The following is a 12,687-nucleotide window of genomic DNA, read 5'->3' as shown; positions in this document are numbered from 1 at the left end:
GTATTTAAACATGTTTGAGATTATTGATAATTTGAGTACAAATAAACATACCAGATGATGTCTGATAGGATGGTTACAGTATATGCTGAGCTCCCCTCCTAACATTTCTTTACTTTAGAGCAATTTTGAGAATATTAATCGAGCTGCCCTTTTAAGATTTTCTTAAAGAGTTGATCCTTTAATAACTAAAACATCTGGTGGGTAACGGGCAGGACAAAACAAATATTTTGATATTTTGTTACTCACCAGAAAAGTACAACTGAAACGATTACTGCTTTATCGGTTAATAAACGTTTAAGGGGGTTTCAAATGTTTTTGTTTTCGAAATACAAATGTGATAATACTATTTTCTTATCTTCAAGTAAACAGTCTTATTTGATGTTCATACAGAATAAAATGTTAATCGCATATAAACGAACTGCTAAAAAAATTCAATTATTTGTTTTGACAAAAGTCGGCCTTTCAACAATGTTTCACTAAAGTACACGTCTTCTCTACCTCTTATTAGGTTGAATATTTTAGCAGATAAAGTGGTGTTTTTCTCTTTTTATTTTGTTGTTTGTTTGCTTTGGTTATCAATCCGATGAAAAAAATAACACTTTTGATGTCTATGCCTCCAGTAAATATTTGCTTTTGATCATCATATTCAAATCACTTTAATTTATCTCTTTGTAGACAACAAACGTTAAACACCAAGTTATCTTACAACCCTGTAGCTGAATAAGGTAACATCAACAACAAAACTTGTATTGATTATTAAATCAGAAATAAAAAATAGTCAAAGATGGTTGCACAAATATTTTGCCAAGAGACATTATTAACACATCTTTATAAAGAAACAAAACTTTTCAAAACGACTTTTCTTTCCTATGTTTATTCTGAAAGTAACTTAATTTAATTTCAGTTAAGCTTAAAGGACTTACGATACATGTATCTGGGTACGTTAGTTGTTTTTCTTGAATATATTGATAGCTGTATCAAGTTGTGACGAAAGTATACTTCTACACTGGTGCGTCAACGACTTCAAAATTGGGGTCCTAGGGGAAGGGTAGGGGGAGGGTGGCGTGAGCTGGACAGCAAAACCACCCCGTCACAAGATATTTGAACAACTTCTTTACCTTAGAAATCGTATAAAATCCTTTTTACTTTTAATATACACTTAACGAAGCCCTCGGTGTCTTGGCAATATCTTTCAAATTAAAAAAGTGCATTTGTGAATTTTCTGACAATTAAGTGTTTTTACCTATGATATATAATAATATTTATTTATCTGGTCGATGTACGGAAAAACTCGGTTTGATTGAGTCTGTTCATAAGAGGCAATAAAGTGCAACACGTCTCAAGCCCCCTAGCACCGGCTTAAGCGGAATTCTGTTTCATAGATATTGAATGGACTCCATGAACCAGAAAATATACAAGACTAAATCCAAGTACCGGGAGACTTTTACGGCCGTCGAGAGTACGACTGTTCTAAAATTCAAGCATATCATACATCATATAACAGGTGTGTTTCTTATAAACAATGATTTCCTTGCAAGATATATACCAGAAACATACAAACATATGCACCCTTTCTTTGCCGTTTGTATAATTACATTACAACACGATTTTATGTAAATGTAGGTTTTAAAGAAAGAATGTAAAAAATAGTTTCAGTCAATAACTTTTTGAACATAACGAATATCCTTTCCGCACCTGTAACGTGTTCTTCGTGACTATTTGGTAAACGAAATTGTGTCTGAAATCATTAGTCCTCCACCTCTGATAATTCATGTGGGGAAGTTGGCAGTTACTTGCGGAGAACAGGTTTGTACTGGTACAGAACCCAGGAACACTGGTTAGGTTAACTGCCCGCCGTTACATGACTGAAATACTGTTGAAAAACGGCGTTAAACCCAAAACAAACAAACAAACAAACTGTAACGTGTTAAAAAGTACTGGCGTCTGATGGCCCTTTCACGCTGCCGTAGAATCAACATTTATTACACGAAATTCAATTCATTTTGAAAATATTTCTGAAGTCTCTAGGTCTGCAGCTCTCAAATACGGAAATATCTTACATCCGAGGCAAATACTGACGCTTTCAGACAACATCAAAAGGACCTTTGAGCGATTTGACGAAGTTCCAAAAATCTCTATGTACCCTTGCTCCGTTACGAACCCCTGTGGGATTTGTGCTTTTCCCGAGTTCAAATATGATTTCGTAGATGAAAAGTCGTGCTAAAACCCATGTATTTTCAAATTGTTAGAAAATGCTGAAAATTGACTCCCCATTAGAGGCAAAAAAAGATGAAGAAGTCCACGCGCATACATTTTGACGGGGTGACCCCTGCGCGTGACCCCTAACTATCGACCAATGCAAAGGCGACTTTCGTTTTCATGTTTAGTATGTCTACACTCATTTTCTTTACTTCCAGAAATAGCTGACGGTCGAGTGACGTCATTTTCTGTGTTGTCAAAACATACATATGCCTGGCGAGATTGCATAAAAATGTACCCGGAGTCCTAAGTATTTTCCACTTATTAGTTCGGTTAATGCAATAACAAACCATTGATGAAATTAAACGCAATTGGAAAGATTTGTTATCCTTGGCCAATGTGGATTATTCCAACAGGAAATATAACTAGCGTGGGTCTAAAACGATAAGAATTACCTTATAGTTGGTCAGCCATCGTCTAGTGCTAATATAATTTAAACTGGCAAAAGTTCCACTGCGGAGGGAACTGACGAGTCACATAAAGTTGCTGAGCAAGAAGTGCCACCATAAAAGTTTTATACATCCTCAGAAGAAAGGGACATTTCAGATGCACCAGAATTAACCTTATCTTTGCCAAGTGAGTAATTATAATTTACCTACCGGCTTCTTTGTTCCGACGAGGTCTATAAATAACTTATAGACCACTTAAGAGGTCTATAACAATTTCCAGACCTGTCCTACTTCTACTGTCTACACAAAAATCTCAACTGCCTGTAGTAGGAATCGAACCCGAGTCGCTCCGGTGCTAGTCCAATGCTTTAACCACAAAGCCAAATTATCGACACACTTACGCACTTGTCAGTGATTAAATTTAAAGTTATGCGTAAGCGACCGAAACAATGCAGTAGAATCATGAGAAGTCCGTGCATGACATTTAAAGCCCTGCTCCCGTCCTACCTTTTAACCTTGAGTTGTAACTGAAAAAGCATGAAAATCCTGACTGTGAACAGTAACGCCTGTCAAAATAGAGTCTATATCATATATAATTCTATATGAAATACCTGTGGTTTTGCGTGCTACAGTATGGCACGTGGCCGTTAACTGTTACCTATTGTAATCATGGGTTGCATACACACAAAAGAATTTGAATAGCAGCGGAGCAGGGCTTTAAGGTGAATAGTTTCAAAAAAGTACGTTTTAAGTGAAAAAATCCAACCAGTTTTACATGAAAATTGATCTTAGAGCATGACTTTACTGTAAAGTTTTAACATTCAGTTCTGAATATGTCTTGGTATTTATCTGAAAGTTAATACGGGCATACTCCTTTGTCAGAATGAAGAATGCTTCATGAAACAGGACATTTCATTTTACAAAGAAAAATATTGAGAATTATATAATTGCAGAAAATACAAACTATATACACAAGTTTCCTGCAAGTTAATTAATAATCTACTAATGAAAAATGTGACGATTTTCTGTACAATTAACATGGAACATAAGTAACGAAGTTGTATTTTTGAAAATAACCCAGTTAAATTATGGTGATGCATTCCGAGCGTGTCTGAAATAAGATTGACAGTTTAAACATATTTAAAGGCAGTTTTTAGGTAGTGGTAATTAGTGGGTAACTTGTTAAAGAACATTTCTTGTATTCTGAAAAATGTTCTAATTTTGCTGAATGTCGTTAACTTATATCAAATTAACAGTTGACATTTTTATGCCTTTAAATATTATTAGATATTTTGCTCTGTACAATGTATCCTTGATTCTATACTTGTATTGACATCCACAAGTATATGACAACTTCCTCACGTGAATCAGGTGCGGAGAACCAAAACGACATTAAACTATATAATGTTTATTCAAATCGATGCCATGTCATTCAAAACAGAGGCCTCGAACTACCAACCTCTAGATTAATTGTACTAATTACTTTCATTGTCAAGAAAACTCAAGGTTTCTATATCTTATCGATGGTGTCTGCGCAGTTTTTAGCACATTCCGTTGTGTCTTCTTGGCGTGTGCCAAAATCAGGGTATATTATGATACGCATTTCTTGTGATAATGTAAAAATAAATCTACATCAATACTTTTTATAATATTTAAGTGTCAAATTAAAGAGCTAGATAAACTTAAAGTTTCCTAGAATAATTATGAAAAAAACTTATAGAATACCATCCGCGTCAAATTTTGACTAATTGACTAGGCACACATGGATGATCTCAGAGACTTTTTCAAATTTGTGCACGGATGTTTCATGCAATACAACATGTCATGCTCTAATTGCTGACAAATATATTTACAGGTTCGTAGCAAGTTGGGCATTTTGTTATATTAATAGTATCCGATAAATTGTGACACATATTGTCTTGTTCCTTCTTCCAACTATTTGTTTTTATCATACATACACGTTACAAACGTTCTTCAAATCCGAAACCAATCTGTAATATATAAAACAAAGAAGCATGTAGTATAGTATAAGCATATAAGTAATAGTTATTGTTCGAGTAATAGGTCTGCATTGTGTTTATAGACCTGTGAGGTGATTTGAAACCTCGCTCGCTAGGCTCGCTCGCTTCACAAATCCCTCACAGGTCTATATACACAATGCAGACCTATTACTCGAACAATAACTATTACTTATATGCTTATACTATACCTGTCATATAGTTCATTTATCATATGATCAGTCATTTTTTTCCCGCTAAAAGTATTTTGAAACGTCTTATTTTGTATTTGGCAATTTGCTGCGCACATTATATAAGATGATCTATGTATTTTACATGTTGTTGTATCAGATTCTAGTTGTGTGTTTCAGAAGATTTTATGTATATTTGGCTAAGTTGGTTTGTACTCTTAACATTTTTATGTGCATATATAGTGTATTAACTGAGCGTTGACGTGGTAGGGCGTCCATTTCGAGTGCGGGACTTCGCGGGTTCGCTCCCAGTTTGAAGGATATCATCAGAAATGAGGTGTCGAGTGTGTTAATATCTGTTTAGAATCTTTTTAACAATCGACCTGAATAAATTAGTGTGGACATAGATATTATCGCGAAACCATTTATAACGGTGACATCTAGCATAATAAAAGCCTAAAGGCAAAGCAATAAACACAAGGAACGAATAAATACAATGACCAATCATTTGTCTTCTAGAGTAGATTGTAGACGATGAGAACCTGCATTTAAACCTGCATTTTGAAGTCAGATCAATTTAAGAGGAAAATGCTTACTTGAATTTTCCACAGACACTCATTTCAGACTTTATGGAGTCAAAAAACGTGAATTAAACAACAAAAGTGACAGGACTCATTTGAAATGATTTTCCCTTGAAAAAACATGTCACATGTTTATGTTGCAATGTTCGACTGGTCGAGTGGAATGACATTAGGACTGCCAAATTTATTGACACTTGATTCCCATTCCGAGGTTAACAAAACTTTAATAGCAGTTATGTGAGAGTTGTCTTTTTGATGGTACAACAAAATTTCTATGTCTGTTTAGAATGATCTAGAAGGTTACATATATGTTTTCGTAAACTGAATTTAATACAAAAGTACAGTAATAATTTGCCTTATTTTTTATCCATTAGGTGCGAAAATTTTAAATAAAACACATTACCCTACATCTATTCTGTTTGCCGAAAATCAAACTACACGAATTAGGTTTTAAATTATCGGACGATATAATTAGGGTTTCTTAATAAGTCGTACTTTAAAAACAACATCAAAAGAAAAGACATTTGACGCAGGTTGTTTAGTAAAGTAGGTCAATATATCCGGGTTTTCTCCAAATCTCCCCACAAAAGAAAGACTGTGTCCAGTCTCTGGAATTTAAAAAGGTCAAAATATTGGAATTTCAAACTAGTTTTTCCCACTTCCTTCAACTCTAGAGTATAAATATATTGCGCTCTATGGTGAATAAAATACATTGATAAGTTTAATTTAAGAACATTTGGATTTGTTTTGCTTTTATATTCGTTCCATATAGATATTTAGCCTATGTAGTCACTCTGTATTAAAGGTTGTTTAATATAATACAATCTAACCTTATTTGCTTGTAAACAAACTCTGTTTGTCCATTCAGGACAAAGAAAATATTGGCTCTAAGCCAATTAAAAACTACCTAAGAATTTTTTTTGTTTTGCAAATAAGGTCATTTAATCATGTTGCAAACATAAATGGGGAAAGTGGTGAATTATGGTACATACCCTTCACGTAACTAATATGTAATAATAAAGATTAATAACCGTAGTTATGCTCGCCCATATAATCTTAATACAAATATACACACGTAGGATGTTTAATTGATAGTACAAATTACAATTTGAACAGGTAGAAAGGTTGTAGGTTGCTAAAATGAGCCGGGCTGTTTCGATTCGTGATTCAAGGATATTGAACCACGATATGAACCACGTTGAAAAAAACGTTTCGGAATTAAAAACGTTAATGTTCAAAGATATGCAGCAACGCACATTGTGCTGAGCTGTATATAAGGCAGGTCTATGTAAACTCTATTTGGAATAGGCTTACCTACAAAAATCTTCACATCGCAATCTTCATCAGTTTAAAATCCACCATCAAGTGTGAAAGTAACTTACTTGAAAGTTACCAAAAACTCGACTTCCTTAAGGTTCAAGGTCAATGCAATGACCTCTGTTGTTTTTATTCATGTGATTAGCATGTCAACAGTCGTAAAACAAACGCTACATTCATATGCTACTGTGAGCAATTTTGGTCTCTGGTAAACTAAAACGCGATATCAAATGTATTTTATGTCATGAGTTGAATACTTTTTAGTAAATGACTTATTCGCAATGAGCTTTATTTACCCACTTGGTAACACCGAATAAATTTTGTTTGGGACTTAGTATAGGTTAGAGTATCAGCCAAACATTTTTGTAAGGGACATTGCATCAAATCTGAAACTTCAGGAAAGTATCTTGATGCAAGCCTGGCCAAAGGCTGTCTCTTGGGGACATTATAAGCGTCTTTATAAAGAAAACCAAAGCCAAGATTTAAACATTTCATCCCATATAATACACTTCATACGAATTGTGTGTTTTTACTGGAATGTCAGTGGCCGTCTAGACTGATGTCTTTTGTTTTACTGATAATACTGGTAATAATCTGCGTTCTGTCAAAAAATAAAACAATAAAAACCGTGGTGAAGATCAATAAATGTTATGAAGTTCTTATATTATGAATTACAATACTTTATTATTTCTGGCAGTTAAAGTGCACCGGAAAATTTCTGTTAATCCCTTCTATTTTCTATTTGTAACCACACTGTACAGCTTAAGGTCACGTCTCCTTGTCTGCTGTAGAACAGGATAGATTTCAAAGAAGCCATGACACAGTACACATCTAATTCGTAGCATAAAGGCCGAAGTCACCAGATTGCAAAACATTTGAGCCACTGGAGATGTTGCCTCCTGCTTTTCAAAATACCATAAGAATCGAGAAAACAAACAATAAATGCTTATTTCTTTTATTGTTTGCAAAAACAAACAAACTTCATGAACAAGTTATTGCATTGATATCTGTGTTAATTTTGTCTTATTCGTACATCATACGTCTGCTGACATTATACAGTATGTAACTTTTGATCTGTTTAATTCATCACTGCTAGTATTTAACTTTAACAACAGCCTTTACTCCATAATGGTCACTCAATGGTAGTTTCCGTGGCCCCGGCAACCTCTTGTCGTTTTTAAGTGCAGTCTGTGAAAGGATTAGCAGTTAGTAAACATGTCAAAAACAAGAAGCTGCAAACTTCAAAGCTTATTCGTACATACCTGCACATTAACTTCAATATAATATTTGCATGTGCTCTAATTTATGTTTCTGGTTTATATGATAAGGGTCTAAGGCCTACCGAATCAATTTATTGAAACTGAACCTTTAAGCAAGATGCAGAAAAAAAATATGTTAGCATTTAGTTTAACTGTACAACTGTAGAAATTGTGCAGCTACCTCTTTAAACATATCTTTTCCTACTCAGAAGATATTTCATGTTCAAATTCAGTTATATTCAATAATAATGAAATAGTTTTACTTTGGTATTAAGGATTTTGGCGTCTCCATTGCAGAACACATGGTCAATTGCCCATTCGTAATCACTGTCTGGTTCTACGTTGTACGGGTTTTGCGATGAAAATGTGCTGTCTTTCACAAGGTTGGTAGTAAAACTGTTAGTGAGGATCTCGTAGTTAGCTGCATGCAAGTGAATAAATTATTTAATCTTTCATTTAAGGGTCATAAATTCGTTCAGATTCTCACTTTGTCGGTGTTGATTAACTGTTTGCTTTAAAACATTATCAAAAGAAAGGTTAAGAAAGACATCGAATATCCTTGTCGATGTAACAGAGAAACTAGAATATTAAAAGAAAAAGCCGTAGCCATAACTGTGTTTTCAATTTTGCTAAATATACCTCGAAATATTTCGGAAAACACGATTGTTTTGTTTTGCAACTTTAAACTATGAATATAAGTTCGAATGTTTTCTTCTTAAAGATTTTATTAACTATCACAGCAGCAGTCTTTAACCTTTAGCCGTCTGGCGACAAGTGATTCTGACTTTGCGACCAGTGCAGACCAAGATCAGCGTGCACATCCATGCAGACTATCTTTGTCTGCACGTTCTCTGTTCCGTCAGATAAATTTTCAGTGAACATTCTTTGAATAATCACAGTGGAATACATCTAATAAACTCACAGTGGAATACATCTGGCAATCTCACAGTGGAATACATCTAATAATCTAACAGTGGAATACATATGATAATCTCACAGAGAAATACATCTGATAATATCACAGTGAAATATATTACACTGTTTTATTTAGAATATTGTCAATTTCAACTATATATGTTGAACTATATATGTTGAGCAACAATCGTAAAGCGACTTGTTAGTGCTAGAACAACCATAACTCAGTTTTACAAACAATTATCATATGCTTCATTTGATTTCTTCCAAAATTCTGATCTTGATTTTTTTCTTTTTTAGGTTATTATTCCGACTGCTATTCAACTCAGAGAATATTGGCAGACTAGAAGCTGAATTTATGTTATGACGTTGCGCATTTCCCCGCTTTTTTCTGACGTTACGCACATTTATACAGTGAACGTCTTAGTACTAAAACGGCGTATGCTGTTTGCAACTAGATAGTTATCAATCCGTGGTAAAAAAATCTATTACTTTCTAATCCTTACATTCACTCTTGTATTTGGAAATTATTATCTTTCATAGTTGTCTTTATCACGTGAACATATATGGTAATTTTCAGGTTACCAACTTTGAAGATTGTACAATTGCGAGACAAAGTACAAATAAGCAAGTGCATATTCATCTACATATGCAAATATTACAGTCGGAAATGATATGAATTTTCATTGTAACCCGTCGTAAAAAGAAAGCCGTATATTTTTTTCGCATGAAATGTTTGGACATATTTCAAGAAGATGTGTAATGAAGTATAATTTAAGGTGCAGCTTGCGATAAACGATTTCTTTTGCATTGAAATGTTGCAATATGAAATAATCTGAGCCGTGCTATGAGAAAACCAACAGAGTGGCTTTGTTCGCTATGAAAGCCTATTGCAATTAGAGAAACTGTTTGCGAGGAACAGCATGGAATGCGCAGGCTGGTCTGAACCCCTGCTTGTCGCAAACACATAATTTTTGTTTTCTCATGACGCGACTCATCTCTATTTTTGTGCACCCCCTCCCTCCTCGGTCCACCTTAGTTATGTTTGGTTATGGTGATTAGTGTTGCTCTCGCCTGCCCGTCCGTCCGTCCGTCCGTCTGAATTAGTGTCGGGCATTTCGCAGAAAGTATTGAGTCGGTATCATCAAAAATGACAGGATTGTTATCAACATTGCAGTTTGTATATATAGTTATATATTAATTTGATCTCACACAGTCAGACCAGTGTTGTGGCCGTTGACGTTGAGGAAAACAGTTAAAAAATTGTGTTTCATGTACCTAATTAAGTTCTTCGTCTTTTCATAAAAACAATAGAGACATGAAACCATGTAGGGATAATATGCAGCATGTGAAGTTGTTACATATATCGGGGTTGAACGGCCGCCAAATGCTTGTTTTTACTATATATTATCTTTTGGAACAGTCGAATCAGTTGAATCTAGGCAAACTCAAAACAGTTATATAGAAAGATTCAACAAGTGACACTAAGGCTTTCGTTTTTGAACATCGGACAAATGGACGTACCCGCATTTGGTACTTGTTGAGATGTTGTCAGTAACAAATGTTTAACATGTTAATACCGATAGTGAGTTCGGAAACAATAACAGTTAGTATATCATTACTACATACAATACAAAACAGAACCAAAACATAAAATGTTTTTCATAATTTTTCATATTTATTATGACAATGCGCTCCATAACTGCTATCATGGCTGTGATATAAAATGTCTGAATGATATATAAGCTTTATACACATCAGTTGTCTTAAAGATATAAATGAATTTTGAAATACCTTTCATAATTCTCAAATACCAATTGATATGTAGAAAAGACTTGCTCATACACAACATATAAAGTCGATTAAAAGCCTACATAAAACTGTTTGCCAAAACGGTTGAATAAAATGGAACAATTGAAATTAGTATTTATAGTGAACTGAAGAGTTAAACACATAAAACGTCATATATATATTCCTCGTGTAAGTGTTTTCATCTTTTCCGGACTGAAATCAAAAAGCAATGATCAGACATCTAAATAAGGTTGTATCTGCCATATACAAACTAACTTCCATATCATGTTTCTTGCAAATGGCAGGTGTGTGATTTGGCGCGTAGTCGTAGATCGTAGGTCGACAAATAAAAAATGTCTACTTTGTTGACCTGGGTCGTAGATCGTAGATCAACCATCAGAAAATGAGTTGAGTAGTGGTTGACCTGGCTGTCGTAGCTCGTAAGATCAACAAAGAAAAGTGTTCAGAATTGGTCGGACTTGGTCGTAGATCGTAAGCTTCAACCATCAAGAAAAGGAGTTCAGAATTGGTTGTTGACACGGGTCGTAGATCGTAGATCAACATCAGAAAAGGTTTCTGGATTGGTTGACTTGGTCGTGATCGCTTGATTCAACCATTAGAAAAGTGTTTAGAATGGTTGACCTGGGTTCGGTAGATCGTAGATCCAACAAATACGAAAGACGTTTTAGAATTGGGTGACCTGGGTCGTAGATCGTAGATATCATCAGAAAAATGAGTTCAGAAATTGGCTCGACAATGGGGTACGTAGTAGTCGATCAACATTAGAAACGTGTACAGAATGGGTTGACCTGGGTCGCTAGATCGTAGATACCTCGGAAATGAGTTCAAGATATTGGTTGCCCTGGGTCGTGCTGTAGATCAACCATAAGAAAGAGATAGATGTGGTCCGAACCCTGGGTCGTTAGCTCGTAGAACAACATACAAAGTGTCAAAATTGGGTTCGACCTGGGTCGTAGATCGAAGATCATCAACAGAAATGAGATCAGAATTGGTCCGACCTGGGTGTACTCGTATGAATCACCATAGAAAAGTGTTCAGATATGTCGACCTGGGTCGTAGATCGTAGATCACCATTCAGAATGAGTTCAGAATGGTCGACCTGGGTGTAGCTCGTAGATCAACCATTAGAAAAGTGATCAGAATTGGATCGGACTGGCGTCGTGCTCGTAAATAACCCAAAAGAATAGTGTTCAGTATTGGTGACTGGGTCGTAGATCGTAGATCAACCATCAGAAATGAGTTCAGAATTGGTCGACTGGGATCGTGCTCGTGGATCTACCATTACGAAAAGTTTTCAGAATGGTTCGACTGGGGTGTAGATCGTAGATCAAACCATCAGAAAAGGAGATCCGGATTGGTTGACTGAGGTCGTAGATCGTAGATAAAACCATCAGCAATGAGTTTCAGGAATTGTTGACCTGGTCGGAGATCGTAGATCAACATCCAGAAAAGGAGTTAGGGATTGGTGGACCTGGTCGTAGATGTAGATAACCATTAGAAAAGGTTTTAGAAATTGGTTGGACCTGGGTGTAGCTAGTAGATTCAACCATTAGAAACGTCGTTCTGAATTGGTCGACTGCGCGTCGTAGATCGTAGTCAACATCAGAAATGAGTTCGAATTGGTCGGATGGTCGTAGCTCGAAGATCAACATTAGAAAAGTGTTCAGATTGGTTGACTGGGTGGTAGATGTCGATCAACCATCGGAAATGATTTCAGAATTGGTTGCCTGGGTCGTTAGCTCGTAGATCAACCATTAGAAAAATGTTCAGAAATGGTGACCTGGGTCGTAGCTGTAGAGTCAAACTTAGGAAAAACGGTGGTTATTTTTCTGAATTGGTTGACCTGGGTGTAGATCGAAGATCAACATCAGAAGCAAATGCGTTTTTCAGGCGAAATGGTAGACTGGGACGTAGCTGTAGATCAAACCATTGGAAAAGTGTTAGGAATTGGTTGACCTGGGTCGTAG

At 35.5% G+C, this 12,687-nt stretch overlaps 1 long non-coding RNA gene across 1 annotated transcript; it reads right to left on the bottom strand.

Moving 5' to 3' along the window:
* Nucleotides 1-7,675: 7,675 nt before the first annotated feature.
* Nucleotides 7,676-8,819, bottom strand: LOC123551006 (uncharacterized). Its single transcript, XR_008370794.1, has 2 exons — nt 8,257-8,819; nt 7,676-7,922 (listed from the first exon to the last, which is right to left on the bottom strand). It is a non-coding gene; the product is annotated as an uncharacterized LOC123551006 (long non-coding RNA).
* Between the last annotated feature and the right edge of the window lie 3,868 nt (nt 8,820-12,687).

The sequence above is a fragment of the Mercenaria mercenaria genome, chromosome 4, assembly GCF_021730395.1.
Source record: "Mercenaria mercenaria strain notata chromosome 4, MADL_Memer_1, whole genome shotgun sequence".
Taxonomy (NCBI): Eukaryota; Metazoa; Mollusca; class Bivalvia; order Venerida; family Veneridae; genus Mercenaria; species Mercenaria mercenaria.
Note: the sequence above shows the minus strand (reverse complement) of the source record. Positions and strands in the feature narration are given on the sequence as shown.